The following is a 16953-nucleotide window of genomic DNA, read 5'->3' as shown; positions in this document are numbered from 1 at the left end:
TCTTGTCCTAAGAGGAACTACAGTTTCCAGATCAAGGAGAGGAAAAGAGATGGCTGCCCCTGTCACAAGGTGCCCCAGCTTCTTCCCAAGCAGCAGCACAGCACTGGGCACATCTAGCAGGCCCGGGGGAGAGCAGTTGCCCTGTCAGGCCTTCTGTGGTGGAACTGAGGCTGCCTGGGTACCCCCAGTAGCGGGGGGTGTTGGAGACCAGAAGGAGCCTTAAGCGCTCCACCCCTGACACCCTGCACCCTCCATAGCAGCCCTAGGCCTCTGAATTATTGGGGGCTCATCTGCATCAAACTCACACATGCCCTGTTCCAGCTGGACCAAGTGTCCAGGATCCGCTACAGAACAAGATGAGGAAGAGAGCACTGGGCAGGGAGTCCGGAGGTCTGGATTCAAGTCACTGCTGTGCTATTTTGCTCTGTACCCTCAAGCACATCATGGTCCTTTTCTGGCCCACAGTTTCTTCATCAGGAAAAGGGAGGGTGATCTGGTGAGAGATAAGCTTTCAGGTGTGGTAGTTCCAGATCAGGAGGCCCAGAAATGAAGGCGGCAGGGGGCGGCGGTGCGGGTCTCTTTTCAGCCTAAAAGAGGATACCTCAGCACAGCAGTGACTTACCCCAGGCCTTGGGGCGCTCAGACCACCAAAGTCCCCCCCTGGAATGAGCCTGGGATGGATTTAACATCAGGGGCCATAGCATGCGGCCCCTCCCCAGGGGCTGAGAAGTCCCGTGGCCCCAGCCTGCCCCACTCCCTCATCTTCCCCTCCTCATACTTCCCAATCTAGCCCCACCTCAACTGCAGGTAGGTCCCTACATACCCCATGCTTTTTATACCATCATGCCTTGTCCAAGCTGTCTTTAGTCTGAAAGCCCTTTCCCCCACCTCCTGCCTTGTTTCCATTACACACTGGGCTTAAGTATCACCTCCATTCTTGATGTGGGAGCCTCCTGAGCTCCCACAATCCACTGAATGTCCTTCTAGGGCAGAGGTTGGCAAACTTTTTCTGTGAAGGGCCAGATAGTAGCTATTTAGGCTTTGAGGGACAAATGGTCTCTGTCACACCACTCGACCCTGCCACTATGGGGCAGAAGCAGTCAGAGACATTAGATAAAGAAGTGAGCATGGTTATGTTTCAATAAAACTATATTGACAAAAACTAGGGACAGGCGAGGCCTGTGGCCTGTATTTCGATGATCTCTGTTCTAGATCATCACTGATCACGAGTCCAACATAGTTTGCTTTCTTCCCTGTCCCTGCAGCACAGGGACTGTCAAATTCACAAGAATCCAGCTTGGGGTAGGTCTCAGTGGGGGACACTGAGCCAAATGCGAGCACAGCTGCCCAGCCTCTGCTCCATACTTGCAGCTCTGGGACTTGCCTTCTCCCGAGGAAGCTACTTCCATGGACCACCTTTATTCAAATCTACCCACAGGCCCTCTGGGTGCTTCTGGGGCTGCAGGCCTGCTCCCCATCCTCTGGATAGCCTGGCACAGATTTGGTGAGAGAGACTGGGTCTCTGAATCTGTTCCATGTCTGTCCTTTTCCGTGGAATCTTTGCAGTACATCTGCATTCTAAGATGAATTTTCTTCACACTTTGCTTAGAAGAATGCCTCTGTATGTGCAGAACTAGAAGAAACCTGAGGAATCAGAGTCCACCTTCAGATGTGTGGATTGAGGCCCAGAAAGGGAAAGGGGCTGGCTTAGGGAAATACAGCACGGCAGGGATAAGAACAGCTCTCCTGCCTCTCAGCCCAGGGCCCTGAAGCAGCCCTCCCTGTTTCCTGCACTGAGAGGTCATTGTCAGTGATAGATACGAATACCACCTATTGGTAAATCATAGTCCGTAATCATCTTAAAGTAAATACCGATATGAACCACAGCACCTGGGGAATTTCCTAATGTGAACACCAGTGGTTTTTCCCTCACAAGAAGCTCAGCATCCAAAAAAAATAAGTGTATATCCTAGTTTCTTCTTTTTCTCATTCTAACACTCACTGGGTGCTTCCCCTGTGCCAGTCTCTGCCAGGTGTTTTTACCCAAGAAACCTCATGGCAAGGGGCCTGCTATGTACTCATTTGACGTATGAGGAAATCCAGGCCCAGAGATGTTAAGTTACATGTCCAAGGTCACATACTGGGGGAGCAGGGTCACAATCTGAACCCACAGTCAGATGCCTGCTCATCCCCACCATGGCTCCCCAAACAGACATTCAGCAGTATCAGATGTGGGAGAAAAACCTTACAGTAGGTGAGCAAGCCCCGTGCCAGCTTCAGTTCCACATTCAATGGACCTTGCTTCTGTTCTACGTCCTGCACTGAGAACACAGAATCAGCCCAGCCCAGTCTCTGGGAATTAAAAGCAAGTGGGCAAGTCTGGCAAGGATGTATGGTCAGACGTGCCCAAAACATCAGGGCAGGCTTGAAGAAGGTGATGATGGGGCTCTGTCACTGGGCACAGGACAACCAGATACCCTGCAAAAACCCTGCCCTGCCTGGGATTCTGAAAGCCTGGGGGTGAGCTTGTCCTCCCTCCATGTGCCAAGCCCTGCAGGCACTGGGCAAGGAGGCCAGAGCAGCCAAATACACCACTGCTGTCCCAGAGGGCAGCTTTGAGGTCAGGCCCCGGCTGGGAAATGGCAGCTGCAGGGAGAGTGCCCTGTGGTGGTGTTTTTGGGAACAGATTTGTTCACTGGCTGGACCGGCTTGGAGATTTTCCACTCTGGCTCTGGCCTGTCACCTTTTGGCTCTGGCCTGGCACCTTTCACCCAATATCCCAGTGACTTCTCACAGCTATCTTGGTAGCTGTTGTTAATCCCATTGTACAGAAGAGGATATTAAGGCTTAGAGGTGAGGGTGTTAGGTGGCAGAAGTGTGATTTCAACTCTGTGTGGCAGCTGCCAAAGCTTGATCTCTTTCCATTCAGACCCTCAGCCACCTCAGTGTTACCAGGCTAAGAATGAGGACCCGAGAGTCCTCAAATGTATTGAAACACCTCTCAGGTCTCCTGGAATGTGCCCAGAAGTGTGCAGCAGAATAAACCTGGGCCTGGGACGGCTTTTGCTCTGCTAATGGATGGCCAGGAGTAGGGACTAGAGTAAAGCACGCTGGAGGGCCCCATCGGAAGTGTGACCACATGGAAGGATCTGGAGTCAGAGTGGAGACTGACTCCTGGCATAGCCACCTCGGGGTGAACCTGGGCAAGTGGGGATGTGGCTTTCCCATGCAGCTTTGTCACAAGGACAAAAGGCAAAAAGACTCTTCTGGGAGATCCTAGTGAACACCCCGTGTCGGGCCGTTCAGTGCAATGAGCCCAATAGTCCCTCGTGAAGAGACCATATCAGCCCTGCCATGAGATGAGGGCTGTGCTGCCGTTCTAAGGCTGTCAGAGCAAGCCATGCCAGACCCCTACTCTGCTGGCCTTGGCTCTGGTTCCCAAGGTAATTCCACAGCTGGGCTCAAGGCCTGGCTCCCTGTTTCCAGGGATGTACGTCCCCCCATGCCAGTCTGCCCCTTGGACAATGCCCACCTCTGTGAGTCCCTCAGCCCAGGAGTGATACATAGTCAACCAGGGTCTGCGACATCATAATCTGGTGCCATGGCAACAGATGGGCTGCCACAAAGGACTAGGGGATCCTAGGGGCAGTGAGGAGGGGTTGACCCCAGGGTAGAGTGGGGGAGAGTGGGAAATGCTATTTATAACAAGAACATGGGCCAAGGAAAGCACCAGACAGTCCTTGGTCTATCAAACTGTGCCCTGCCACTTGTAGGCTGTGTGACTTCTTCGTCTGCACTCAAGGATACCATCCCTGCTTCACGGGACACACAGGGTCATTGTGAGAAGCAAAAAAGCTAAGGATGGCCCCAAAGCTTCATGAATTGAAAAGCAAAATGGCGCAAGTTAGAGGTGTGTGAAGTCACAGCCCTGGCCCCAGCTGCTGTGTGTGTAACACTGGGCCCATCCCTCAAACCTTCTGAGCCTGCCTCCTCCTCATTAGGAAATGGAGGTGTGGCGCTGACTAAGTCTTAAGGCCCTCTCCACACTCTCTCCACACACACTGTCTGTGATCCTATGAAATTATTAGAATCACTCAGCACCTCCTGGCTTCCCCCGCCTCCAGAGACATCCTTCCCATGCTGCTCCCCACCCACACACATCCTGGAGCCCCAGTGCAGAGAGGAGGCTTCAAAATAAAGATCAGTCTGGGCTGCCCAGGGGCACTGCTCCGTGTGGCTTCCTCTTGGCAATCCAAATGTCCTGCCGTGTTGGACTCCAGAGTCTTGAGGCCCCCTACATGGGTCTCCCATGTTACATGCCTGGAAGCCAAGGCCTAGTGAGAAGTGACTGCTCAAGGTCACAGCACATGTCGGTGGGAGGGCTGCACTTGAACCCAGGTAATGACTCCCAATCCCACTTTGTGGCCAGCAAGCCAGGCGAGGGCCACCTGACCTCGCCCAGGGGTCAGGGAAGGCTTCCTGGAGGAGGGGCACTGTGTTCAAAGAAGAGGAGTCAGCCAAACTGTGGGAGTGAAGAGAGCAGTGAAGAGCATTCCAGGAAGAAGGATAATGGGGCTTGGGGGCATGGAGGAGTGAGCAGACCATTAGGGGCTGGGACGAGGTGAGTGGCAAGGGACCTGGAGATCCACCAGGCCAGGGAACAACTTGCCCTGGTGAAGTTGTTCACCAAGTTGTGCACCAAGCTGCCCTGCAGAGGCCTGGCATAGGGGCCTGGCTTTCCTTGAGCTCACCCAGGGACCCATCCAGCCTCTTGCTAAACACAGGACTGCTCTCCAGCAGCCAAAAACAGCCCAAGGCTCCAGGCTGCCAGAGCTTCCTTTGGGATTTTGTGAAGCTGTGCAAGACAGAAAATCGGCCCCTAGCAGAGGAGAGGGGTATGGGGCAGGACAGAACCCAGGGGTGGCCATGCACCAGGATATTTGGGATAGACACTAGTTTCCCCCTTGAAGATGCATGATGCCCACTGGTTTATAAAGGCCCTGAGAAGGACTGCAGTGAGGATATCTGATTGTTTCCTCCAGTCTTCCAAGCTTGTTTAACCACGGAACTCCTTTTTCAGATGCCACATCTGTTTATTCCCCCAAGAAACCAGTGGTCCAATGAACCACACCTTGGAAAACACTGCTAGGGTGTAAGCCTCTCATCCTATAAATGATTAGATGACGTGCAGAGAAGGGAGGGACTGGCCCATGTCAGGGACCAGCAGCCTGGTACTTGTACTTAGCCGTCTGCCTCTGGGCCAGCCCCACTAGGCCATAAAAAATAGAACAAGGTGTTCACAGAGCATAGAGCCCAGAGTGAAGCTGCAGGGACCCCACTGGAGACCCCAATCCTCAGAGCAGGGACATGTCTAGAGAAGGGCCCAGGAAAGGACAGAGAGAATGTATACCCAGCCACCTAGAACAGGGAGATGAGAGAGCTGTCAGCCTTACAGGCTCTGACCTCTGGTTTCTGTGGACAGGTCTTGGGCTCTAGAGAATGTTCTCTGAAGGCAGAGCAGCGACCCCTAAGAAAGGTGGATTCCAGCTCAACATTGTTGCTCAGCAACCTGGGGCAGGTTCTTTCCCCTCCTAGGGCAGTTGAGAGGCAGAGAGCAAAGGTAAAGCCCCCACATTGGAGAGCTGGGTGCACAGAAGGGACTCGGCTGTTCCCACTTCCTCTCTCAGGCCTGGGCCAATGCAGGGTGGCTGGCTTTGGCCCTGCAGCCCAGCCCTAAGGCAGCTGGGCCACTTGTATCGGGGTCGGGGAGATGAAAGGGCTGCTCCCACCAACAGTTACCCTTCCACAGAGCTCAGCAGGCCCCGGCGTTGCCAGGACAACCGCTTCCAGCAGAATGAAGATCCAGGGTCGGGGCAGGGGGTGTGCCAGCCCACCCCTGGCCTACTAACCTGGCAGGCAGATTTAAATGACAGTCCAGGAAGCTACTATTAAACTGTCACCCCAGTCAACAGGACGACAGACCCGGAGTGTTCTCTGGCTGCAGCAACGACACAACAGTAATGAGAGGGGGAGGAGACTGCGGCCCAGAGGAACCTGTACCCCACCCGGGGACCCTGGCCTGCTGGCTGTCCCACTGCCAGAGCCACCCTCTCAGGCTGTGGCGGGTCCTGGCATGGAGCTGGGGCTCAGCACAGGGCCTCGCAAACTATTTTTAAGCAGAGGAACCCTTTTCCCAAGTGAACCCCCAACATATAAAACAGATTAAAATGGAGCTGCATGGTTGGAAGTGGGGGTGGGGGTGACACCCACAGCCCATCGCCAGCAGATCTGGGGTCCAGCAGCACTGGATTCAAATCCTAACCCCTCCCTGGACATGTGATGTTCCCAAATCCCTCAGTTTAAAGATCCCGTGGGTCCATTATAACATTGCAAATAGCTTCCACCTGGCTGTGCTGCTGAAACTCTAGGGACCTACAGTTCTAAGGCTGTAACACTCTGATCTGCACCCTAAGCCCCTGTGACAAGACTTCATGACAGCTACCGCCAGAGTCCGAGATGTAGATAAGCTGTGGATGGCAGCCTCTGATGCCTTCCTTGCAAGGAACTGTTTATCTGAGTCCAGAAGTCCACATGCGAACAGTCTCTGACTACTCAAGGCCCGCGGTTCCCAGGAGGCAAACGGTTCCCACAGTCTCCTGACAGTAGGGTGCAGGCAGCCAGGACCCACATGTGGTGGGCAGGACATGGTGCGTGGCTTTGTGCTGCCCAGCGGGCTCTGGGGCTCGAGCCACCATCATCCAACATTAGGCGACATCTAAATTCACCCTTTCCCCCACGCTCCCATCCACCTGGGGAGACTGAGAAGCTGCAGGTGCTGAGGAGGAGGGAGACACATGAAGGGCTTGAGCCAAAGGATTCACCCCATTCGGAATAAAGAGGCTGTGGCGGAAGGAGCACTTTTTGTTGAGGGCGGTTTTGCTTTTAAATCGGGAAGTTTCCCTCAAAATTTTCTGGGTTCTCTCCTCCAACCCATTCCACTAAGGAGTTACACAATTCTAACCAAGCCAGATCCTAAGACCGTAAATCTATTTATTTCCCAAGAAACAAGTGGTCTACCTTCGCCCCAAAACACCAAGGCATGAAAATGAGGTTGTAAGGGTCGGGAGGCCTGAGGAAAGACGAAATGGGAGGCAGCGGCAGGGCCCCCTGCGGTGGAAGGAGTGTCACCCCTTCCCATTCTGGGCCTCAGTCTCCTCATGTGAACACATCTCTAAGGGCCCCCTCCAGATGACCCCATGACACGGAGGGGTTGTGGTTCTTGGTGCTGTTGCGAGCTCCTCCAAAGGGCTCACCTGGGGCTTCCCACAGCCAAGCACCTCCTCCAGGCTCCAGTACATCCCAGCTGCTCTCAGATACTGCCAGACCCTGGCCCCACTGTCACCAAGGGAGGCCCAAGCCCTTGCTGGGGTATGTAGGCCTCCCTGTCACCACAGGGAAGAAGAGCGTCTCCGAGGGACAGACCGACAAAGGCATCTTCCTGTCCCAGTGATTTGTGCATGCAGGAGGTATTGAACGAGTTACAGCTGAGGGGCCGGGAGGAGGTGGGTATGGGGGAGAGGAGGTGGGTATGGGGGAGAGGTGGGTGGGATGGGATCAGCAGGGGTCCCTGGCTGGCGCCTGCAAGGTGCTGCTGAGAGCAGGCAGCATGCTGAGAAGATGACCACGTTCCTGGCCTCTCCCAGGCTCCAGCCAGCCCCACCCCAGATTTTGGCACGGGGATTGTGGGTCCCAGAGAAACAGCTAGAAGAAAACTCATGGCATTCTTAAAGTAGAAGCTTCCAGAGGCCAGAAGGCAAGACCATGAAACCGTATAGGCCCTCTAGCCAGAGTCATTGCCAGGTTCCCAACCTCATATTCCCCTTCCACTCCTACCCCAGTGGAAATGTGGTCTCCTCTGACCAGGGGACCTTTCTGGCTAACCCCAGCTAGGCCCCCTGGGGCTGACCAATCCATGGCTCTGCCTCCCTTGGGTAGGCTGACCTTGGAGCTTGCCAAGGACCCCTGCATTCCAGGCTCTGTTCTTGCCACCAGCCTCCTGAGGGAAAGAGCGGCAGCTCTTCTGCTTCTTCTTTTGCAGTCGAGGAGAAGGTTCTAGATCTCATTCCAGCCCTGCTCTGCCACCAACATGCTGTGTGACACGGGGCAGGCCTCTCTGGGCTCTCAGCCCCCACTAACTGCAAGTGGGAAGCTCAGGGCTCCCAGAGCAGAACTCTGCAGCCAGGGCCAAGGAGGCCAGGCCGGAGGGACTCAAGAACCCACGAGGCACAGATACTCCTCTGATGGAGCGAATGATTGAGTGATGACTCCTGCCTGTGTGGGGAGGGGTGGTGGGTCCCTCGCTGCTACCCACAGGCAGGCAGGGCACTCGGGCCTCGGATGTCAGCAGTGGGTTGCTGCAGCACCCTCCCCTCTGCCTACTAGGTAGAGACTGCACTCACTAGGAAGCAGCCTTGGCTAAGTGAAAAACGCGAATACTTTCACCAATTAGGCTGGTAGGAGAAGCTTTTCCTAAGATGAGCCCCACTGGCCCATCCCGGTGATAAACGGGCAGCACCTGTTATTGGGAAATCCATCTCCTGGTGCGGGACTGCTGCCTCTCTGGAGTGCTCCTCTGTGCTCCTCACCAGGGAGTGTGGGGCAGGCTGTACCCAGGAGGCTGGTGTGAGCTCTGTGCCACCCCCAGCCTCATGCTGCTCATCCAGGGAGCCTCTGCCCACCTGTGCCCACCTGTGTGTCCAGCAGAATGTCTGCAGGTTAAAGTATCACTCTGTGACATCGCTGAGGCCTGTGCAGGGAGTCTGCTAGCTTTTCTGGAGAGAGGTTAAGAATATCTCACTGAGAATGGGGTTAGCAATGGGCCGTCTGCCACCCCGGCCTGGAGGGCCTGGCTCTGCTCTGTGGCCTTGATGTAAGTCTCTGGCCTTCTCTGTGCCTTGCTCTCTTCCGTCATGGCATGGTGAGTTGGATGAGACAAGCTCTAAGTTCCTCTCCTTTTTAGATAGGTGTTACCCACCACCAGGCCTAGAGTGAGGCTGACAGAGGGAGGGAACTGTGGCTTGGTCCCCAGCCCCTCACAGTCCACTCCTGTGGCTCCAGGGGCTACAAATCCAGACCCAGTAGTCACTGTCCTCCCAAAGGCCTCTCCATAATCAAAGAGCCATCTTTCCTTGCTTACTGACTTCCCATCTCCCCTTGAATATGACCGACTGCCTTAGCAGGACACTCAGGAACAGTTCAAGCTGCACTGCTACTGCTCTGGCCCATCCCTGGCCATCACCTGCCTCCAGTAACCACTCAATGGTTATGGACAAGCCATCAGCCTTCATACCAGGTGCTTTTGCTCACATAGCCCCACCAGGCCAGAAGCCCTTCTTCTACCTCCATGGGCAAAACTCTCCCACCCCTGAAGGCCAGCTCAAGCATCAGCTGTTCATTGGTCTGACGAGGCCCCCATCCAAATCCTCCCACCTCTGACAGAGCAGAAATGAGTAGAGCCCAGCCCGGGGCCAGCCAGGGCCCACAACACCAAAGTAGGACGTTAGCAAGCTCAAGTCTCCACGGGGTGCTTATTTTGCTGCTGTATTTTTGGCAAGCCAGACCCAGGCAGTGCCTACAGGAAGCCCCTTCCAGGCTGTGCCCACCCTGGCCGTCAGTGCTGAGATGAAGATCTGTGGCCCCACTGGCCAGGGGAGACCTCAGGAGCCGTCCACCAGACCAGACTGGACTCAGAAGTCATCCCAGCAGCTCAGTAAGCCAGTGACACATGGCTCGGCCACTGTCATAGAATGGGGCTCAGGGAGATGCAAACCCTTCCCAGTCTACCTAGTGACAGCTGGGCCCTCGGCTGTGAGAAAGGCCTTCGCAGGGCTTCTCTGGGGAGTTCTACAAAGCCCTGCCTGGGTTCCAGAGCCTTTCAGTGATCTGGGCCTCAGGAACCCTGGGCACCCCTCCAGGCTGCCCTTGACCTCTGGGGTGACATTGGACACGCCCCTTACCCTCCTGTGCCTCAGTCTCCTCACCTAGACACTAGAGGAATCAGGTTTTCATGTGTACCATTCAAAGGCCTGCCTGGGTTACCTCACAAGGTAAGAGTGAACGGGACAGAAGGCGGGTGCTCAAGGTGTGGGGGTGGGGCTGGGTGGTGTTGGCCAGTGTGGTCTGCACCTACTCACAGAGGGGAGACAGGTGTGCTGCTGGCTGATGCAGACAGCAGAGCACGTGGCTCAGGGCAAGGGCTCAATGGAGAGACTGGAAGGGCCCTGAAGCCAGGGGCTACTGAGGACCTTTGGCTCAGAGGTGGGGATCATGGGGGCGTTGGGGAACAAGGAAATTGTCTGATTGGGATATACTCCTTGAGCCCAAGAGAAATCTAGCAGACTGGTCCCGGGTCCTTAGCAGGTGTGGAGTTGAGTGACAAGTTTGAGACTCCATCCCCAGTCCCTGGGCCTGGCTCCTCAGGGCCAGCCGTGTGGTGGGAGGCCGCCACCTACTTTGAGAAATTAGGAAGTAAAGACCTTAAAAGGCATGAATTGGCCAGGCATGGTGGCGCATGCCTGTAATGCCAGCACTTTGGGAGGCCAAGGCAGGCAGATTACTTGAGCCCAGGAGTTCCATACCAGCCTGGGCAACATGGCAAAACCCCGTCTCTACAAAAACAAAAATACAAAAAAAATTAGCTGGGCATGGTGGTACACACCTGTAGTCCAAGCTACTTGAAAGGCTGGGGTGGTCGGGTGGCTTGAGCCCGGGAGGTTGAGGCTGCAGTGAGCCATGATCATGCTATTGCACTCCAGCCTGGGCAACAGAGGGAAACCCTGTCTTAAAGAAAAAAAAAAAAAGGCATTGATTGTCCCAAGGTCATATAGCTTGAGGCAAGACCAGATCCCAGGTTGTTTCATCCCTAATGCTGTGCAAGCAAAGGAAAAAGTGAGAGGTGGACCTTCCTTCAGAGAGTCTATGGCCAAACCGAGCAATGGAGAACCCCAGGTGTAACAGCCACAACCCAGAACAAAAGGAGATGCATCTTGGTTAGACTCCAGGGTGTTGACATCACTCATCTCCCCTCTCTGGACCCCAGTGCCTCAGCTGTAAAACAAGGACGCTGACCTTGGTGGTCTCCAAGCCCGCATCTCCCTTGCCTGTGAGTAAGGTCTGCTGGAAGGAGAGGAGGCAGGCCTGGGGAGGGTTTACTGCCTGGAAGAGAGACATTTTAAGTTGGTCCTCAAAGAAAGGGGTGATTTTGGCTGGCAGTAGTAGGGGCTAAGGAAGCCTGCTCCGAGGAACTATGTTTTTCCAGAAGGAAAAGGTGGATTCTGAAAGCAGATGGAGAAGGCTGCTTCTGGCTTCTCAGTGCATTTGGAGGGAAATGGGGTCCATTCTCTGAAGCTCTTTAGAGATTCAGGATTGGTTCCAACAGGGAGGTGTGAGCGTGTGGTCCACAACCCCTACCTAACAAGCAGATTCCCGGCCTTGGGCTCATGTTAAGCTGGAACCTAACATGATGTGAGCTTGGAGACCACCAAGGTCGGCGTCCTTGTTTTACAGCCGGGGCACTGAGGCCCAGAGAGGGGAGATGAGTGACGTCACCACCCTGGAGTCTAACCAAGACCCATCTCTTTTTGTTCTGGGTTGTGGCTGTTACACCTGGGGTTCTTGTTTCTCGGTTTGGCTATAGACTCTATGATGAATGTCCACCTCTCACTTTTTCCTTTGCTTGCACTGCATTAGGAATGAGATGACCTGGGTTCTGGTCCTGCCTCAAGCCATATGACCTTGGGCCAATCAGTGCCTTTTTTGTTTTGTTTTCTGAGACAGTGTTTCCTTCTGTTGGCCAGGCTGGAGTGCACTGGTATTTCAGTGCAGCCTCAACCTGGCAGGTTCAAGCCATCCTCCCACCCCAGCTTCCCACGTAGCTGGGACTACAGGTGTGCACCACCACACCCAGCTAATTTTAAAAAAAATTTTTTTATTTTTGTTGTTGTAGAGACAGAGTTTCGCCATGCTGCTCGGGCACCCTAGGGTCGTACTACAGCAGGTGATCCAGAGTCAGGGCCTGGGAACAACCTGTATGATTATAGGTGAGTGACTTAACCTCTCAGAGCCTCAGCTTCCCATCAATAAAATGCGGCTAACCACCTCAGGGGGTGGGAATTAAGAGAGGCTGTAATGTTGAAATTCATGGTAAATTGCACATCCCCACCAAAGCAGGCAGAGCTCTTGTCAATCATGCAGCTTATTTCTTACAACCACCACTCACCCACTGCTCCAGCTTTCCTGCAGGGACTTTGGGGAGAGCTGGGTTGCCTCCCTGTTGAAATGGGAGAGGGCCGGGGGCAGATAGGCAAGGGGCATGGCTCAGCTGGAAAAGCATTTGGGTCCAGTGAGGTGCTGGGGAGCGGCCAGTCCTCATAGGGCCTGTGGGAGGCTCCGGTAGAGCCAAGGGGGCTGCAGGCAGAACATACCTGGCACCCGGGCCCCGAGGCCATGTGGCCCAGCCCTTGGATTTCCTACATGAGAAAAGGGGCCACAGCAGCCTCGAGCTCCCATGGCAACTTCAGCAAAGCAATTCCACTCCTCCCAAGACCCAGTCAGGAACAGAACTGCCACTGAAGAGACTTAAGGAATCATAAGATAGTCTTTGAATCACAGAACAGAATCTCCTTGTCTCAGAGAGGATCTGAGAATCGTAAAACACAGTTTACAAGTACCTAGGCTTATTCCGCTGAACGTCAGGACCAATGAGTCACGGAATCTTTCCAGTTTTAAATCACACATCCTAGACTCACAAACAGAACAAAACCTCAGAAGCTTCTAATCTAATCCAGGCGCCAGGAGTGGCAGAGGCCTGTCCCTTTCCCCCAACCCCTACCAGTACAGGAATCCTCTGTTCCCACCGCTGACATATGGCCATTCGCCTTCTTGAATGCTCTCAGCGACAGGGGACTCAGTCAGCCGTGCTGGCTGGAGGCTGAACACGTTCCTTCCTCTTGAACAGGGAGGGAAATAAGCTCTCAACAGGAGATCCCCACTTTGTACAAATGGATTTTTCACCCCTCCTTGTTCTTTGGCTCTGGTCAGAAAGATTCCCAGGGAAGTGGAAAGGAGCCAAGAGCTGCCACGAAATGACTTTACCCAGCAGACAGGCTGGTGATAGGTTTCGGTGGGAAAAAGAAAGGAAAGGGGCGATGAATTCTAACTTGCTGAGCGATGAAGGAAATTAAGGCATAATACCGAGGAGGCAGCAGTTCTATTAACCTGGGCGGAATACCAATTACTCCAGCCTCCTCAGCATTGCTCCAAGTGAAGAGAAAACCCCCAAAGAGAGTGTGATTGGGGCCCAGGGCTCATCTGGATTAGACTGTTTGTTTGCCCTGGCACTCTAATGATGGGAATGAGAGAAAATTCCCCGTTTCCTGGGAGACAACCATACCAAAGTGGGGGAGGACAGGCAGGCCCACGCGCAGCCACTGGACTGCTTGGCAAATGCGCACGGCAGAGGGGGTCCCCGGGCCCACTGCAGAAAGGCTCAGTGAGGGGCCACCAGCAGCCTCCCCTCACCCGGCCCTGTCCAGGGCACCTTCTCTGTCCCATGTTCTGGGAAGGCCAAGCTTTCTGCTGACTCCTGTGCTACCTGGAAAGTCTCAGGTCTCTGCTGCTGGAAGCCAAAATAATCAAGCAGCAGGTCTACTGTGTGTCAGGGACCCTGCTAGATGCTGGCATGCCCTGCAGTTAGGTAAGGCCTTCGGAGGTGGCCATGCCTCCAGGTGTTGGTTCTGGCAGGGCCGGGGCTAGGGGCTCTGGTCAGGACCACCCACCCATCTGAGGCCAGCCACGGGGCGAGCAGTATGGGGATAGTTCATGGCCACAAGCCCCAGCTCAGTGCCTCCAGCCAGAGCTGGGCAGAAGGGGGCAGACATGGCTGTGGGAGGCAAGAAGAAGAAAGGAGCGGGGTCATGTGCCCAGCAAACCCTCACTGCCCACTGGCATCCTGGCCCATACCTCAGCCACACCGGCTACTTCTCAGAGCCCCTTACAGAGTGGTGCCCATCAGCCTAGGGGTTCTGAGCTGGCATGGCTCCCCCAATAAGACAGGTCCCACTACAGCTTGAAGAGGAAGCCACTTTGAAACAGCCCTCCCAGTGAGCACTGCCGGCTGCCTGAAGATGATTCCACTCACCTTGGTCTTTCCTGCAAGTGAACCCTCCTCCCAGAACTAAGGGTTGGAAGATCCCAATCTGCTGCCTGACATGGCCATTCTCCCACCAAAACAGGTGAAGGAACGCAGGACTCAAATCACGCCTTTGTCCCTTACTAGCTAAGCGACCTCAGGCAGGCTACTGGACCGCGCTGAGCCCATGTTTCCTCATTTAAAAATGTGGTGGTAGATCCTGACTCGGAGGGCAGTTGGTTGCTAGATCACATCTATCAGTGCCCGACATAAGGGATGGCACACAGAAAATATTCAGTGACCGAAGTTCCTCCTCCCTTTTTCTCAGCCCTGTGGCAGCCCCACCACCAGGCTTTGTACACATTGAGTCCTGAAGAAGTTTTTGCTGCAACGTTTTTAAAAGGGCATCTGGAGGCCTAGCCTCTGTCATCCTGGGCCACCTGGTTCTTCTGTGACTTGTTTTCTCCATGTATAAAGTAGAAGGGCTGTTCCTTGGAGAAAAAGGTCAAGGTGGGTGGAATTATCACCTGGCAGCCAGCTGGGCTCAGTGCAGGCTACTTCAGAAGCCTCGTCCCTGGCTAACACCACAGTGGTTATAACGCCAAGCGGGGCAGCCAAGACTGGCCCACCTGGACACACAGGCAATGAGTGGAGGTCACAGGAGGTCCTGCGGCCACCTTCCCTGCCCCTCCGCCCCTGCTCCTATACTAGTCTCTCCTAAGCCCCACAGGGAGCCAGGAGCCTCTAGAATGGCCTCTCCTCCACCCACGTGCATGGGCTCTGGCACAGGAGAGGAGCTGGGGAGGAAGCTAGAAGGTACCCAGCCACTCATTCCAGGGTGAATGGTGAGCCTGCCCAAGCATGAGCTCTTATGAGGCCCAGACTGCTGGGGGACCAGGGTGTCTGAGGCACACACGTTCCTCACTCTCTGGGAGTTGGGAGTGGAGGACCCTCCTCCCCCTCTCTATTCTATTGGGAAGCTTTCCATGACCCCATGTGGGATCAGAGACCTCTTCTGACCCACAGCTTCATCATCCTGCATCGGTGTCACTCAACCATCTTTCTCTATACCAGACTAGCAGCTCAGTGGAGGCAGGCACTGAGGGAGCATGTGCTAAAGGCATCGCATGCAAGCAATCTGGAAGCCTGGGGCTTTTCCATCTATACAGAATGTACAGCCCCAGACACAAACCCTGTTTACCCTCCAGCATTCTGCATACATAGGAAAAGCAGTAATCATTGAAGTCTTGCTTCAGCTCTTCTATTCATGCAGGAAGTGGGGCTCTGGTCTGTTCCAGTGCTCTCCAGTTGGGTGGCACTCCCACATCCTTTTCTCCAGGCATGTGAACTAGCTCTTGTGTCCTCTTTATCTCGCCAAAGACAGTGGTGTGGTACCAAGGCAAACAGAGCCAGGGGCCAGGAGGCCTGGGTTTTGGTCCCAGCTCTACCCCCAAGCTGCTGCATGGCTTTGAGTAAGCCACTCTCCCTCTCTGGGCCTCAGCGTCAACACCAGTTGGATGAGGGGTTGGGTCCCACTGCTCTCTGGGTCTGTTCCTGCTCTACTTCACTGCCATGAGCCACGTGTCTGGGGCTGGAGTTGGAGGAGAGTGCTCACACCAGGCAGATGGTTCTGGGGACAGGTTCAGAGTCTGCAAGGCTGGGAGGGCACCTGCCTCTGTCCTGGGTCCCACCTCCTGGCCTGCTCCTCAGGAAACCCTGGGACACATGAACTTGGGCCTCAGCTTTGGCCCTGATCATAGTGTGATGCCATCTCTGGGCCAGGCTTCATCTGTCTACATCACCTCACCTCATCTCGTGGTTTATGAAGTCCTTTGTATACGTCTCCTCATTTAGTTCTTACAATCACCCCTGAAGCTCAGACAGGGACAGGATGAGCCCAGATCACACCACAGTCAGAGGACTATCAGGCCCAGCATTCTCCAGCAGCCCTGATATCTCCTCCATGAAACAGGAAGATTCCTGTTTCATCCTGTTTCAAGATTCCTGCACAGGATGTACAGTGGGAATCCTGACCTTGCCCCCTGAGCAATACTGAGTAGTGGGGGTGGTACTCTCTCAGGAACCACTTCGAGCCACCATGAAAATCCAACAGCATAAAGATGCCAAAGCACAGGTGCCAGCCAGGGCCGCAGCCCGCTGGAACAGAAAGAGCACCATGCAAGGGAGTCCCAGAGCCCAGGCTCCAGTTTTGGGTTTTCCCATCTGTCAAATGAGGGCAAGGATGCCTGCCCTGCTTCACCCACTCAAGGCCAGCTGTGCACTTGCCACACTTACCCCGTCCCACCTTCCACACAGCTGTCTGTGCCCACCACCTCAGCCAGGAGGAGTCATGAGCCCCTTCCCTATATGCACACGGCCCAGCCTGGCTCACTGCACCAAAAAGGCAGGCCTGGGCACAGACCACACACACAGAGGTGTGTTCAGACAGACGTGCAGACACTCGGGCACATGCACATAGCACGGGTACTTGCAGATGGGCACCTGTGCATACAGCAAGGCACACATCGCCACTTGCACACTCAGGTGTGCACCACATACTGAACATACTCAGACACGCATGTCATGCTGGGCACACACTGCAGCACACAGACTGCACAGCCACACATGCACAGCTGGCTTCATATGATGCTCACACACTGCAGACAAATATGCATAGATTTTCTTGCCTCTCCCGTGACAGCCAGATGGCAGGATTCTCCCAGAGGGCTGCCATTTAATGCTCTAATTAATTTTTTTCAATTCTA

At 54.6% G+C, this 16953-nt stretch overlaps 1 protein-coding gene across 9 annotated transcripts in view; it reads right to left on the bottom strand.

Annotated features, from left to right (window-relative positions):
* The window catches only part of LRP8 (LDL receptor related protein 8), an 85168-nt gene that overhangs the window by 48002 nt on the left and 20213 nt on the right, over nucleotides 1-16953 (bottom strand). The window lies entirely within an intron of this gene.

The sequence above is a fragment of the Rhinopithecus roxellana genome, chromosome 12 (genome assembly GCF_007565055.1).
Source record: "Rhinopithecus roxellana isolate Shanxi Qingling chromosome 12, ASM756505v1, whole genome shotgun sequence".
Classification (NCBI taxonomy): Eukaryota; Metazoa; Chordata; class Mammalia; order Primates; family Cercopithecidae; genus Rhinopithecus; species Rhinopithecus roxellana.
Note: the sequence above shows the minus strand (reverse complement) of the source record. Positions and strands in the feature narration are given on the sequence as shown.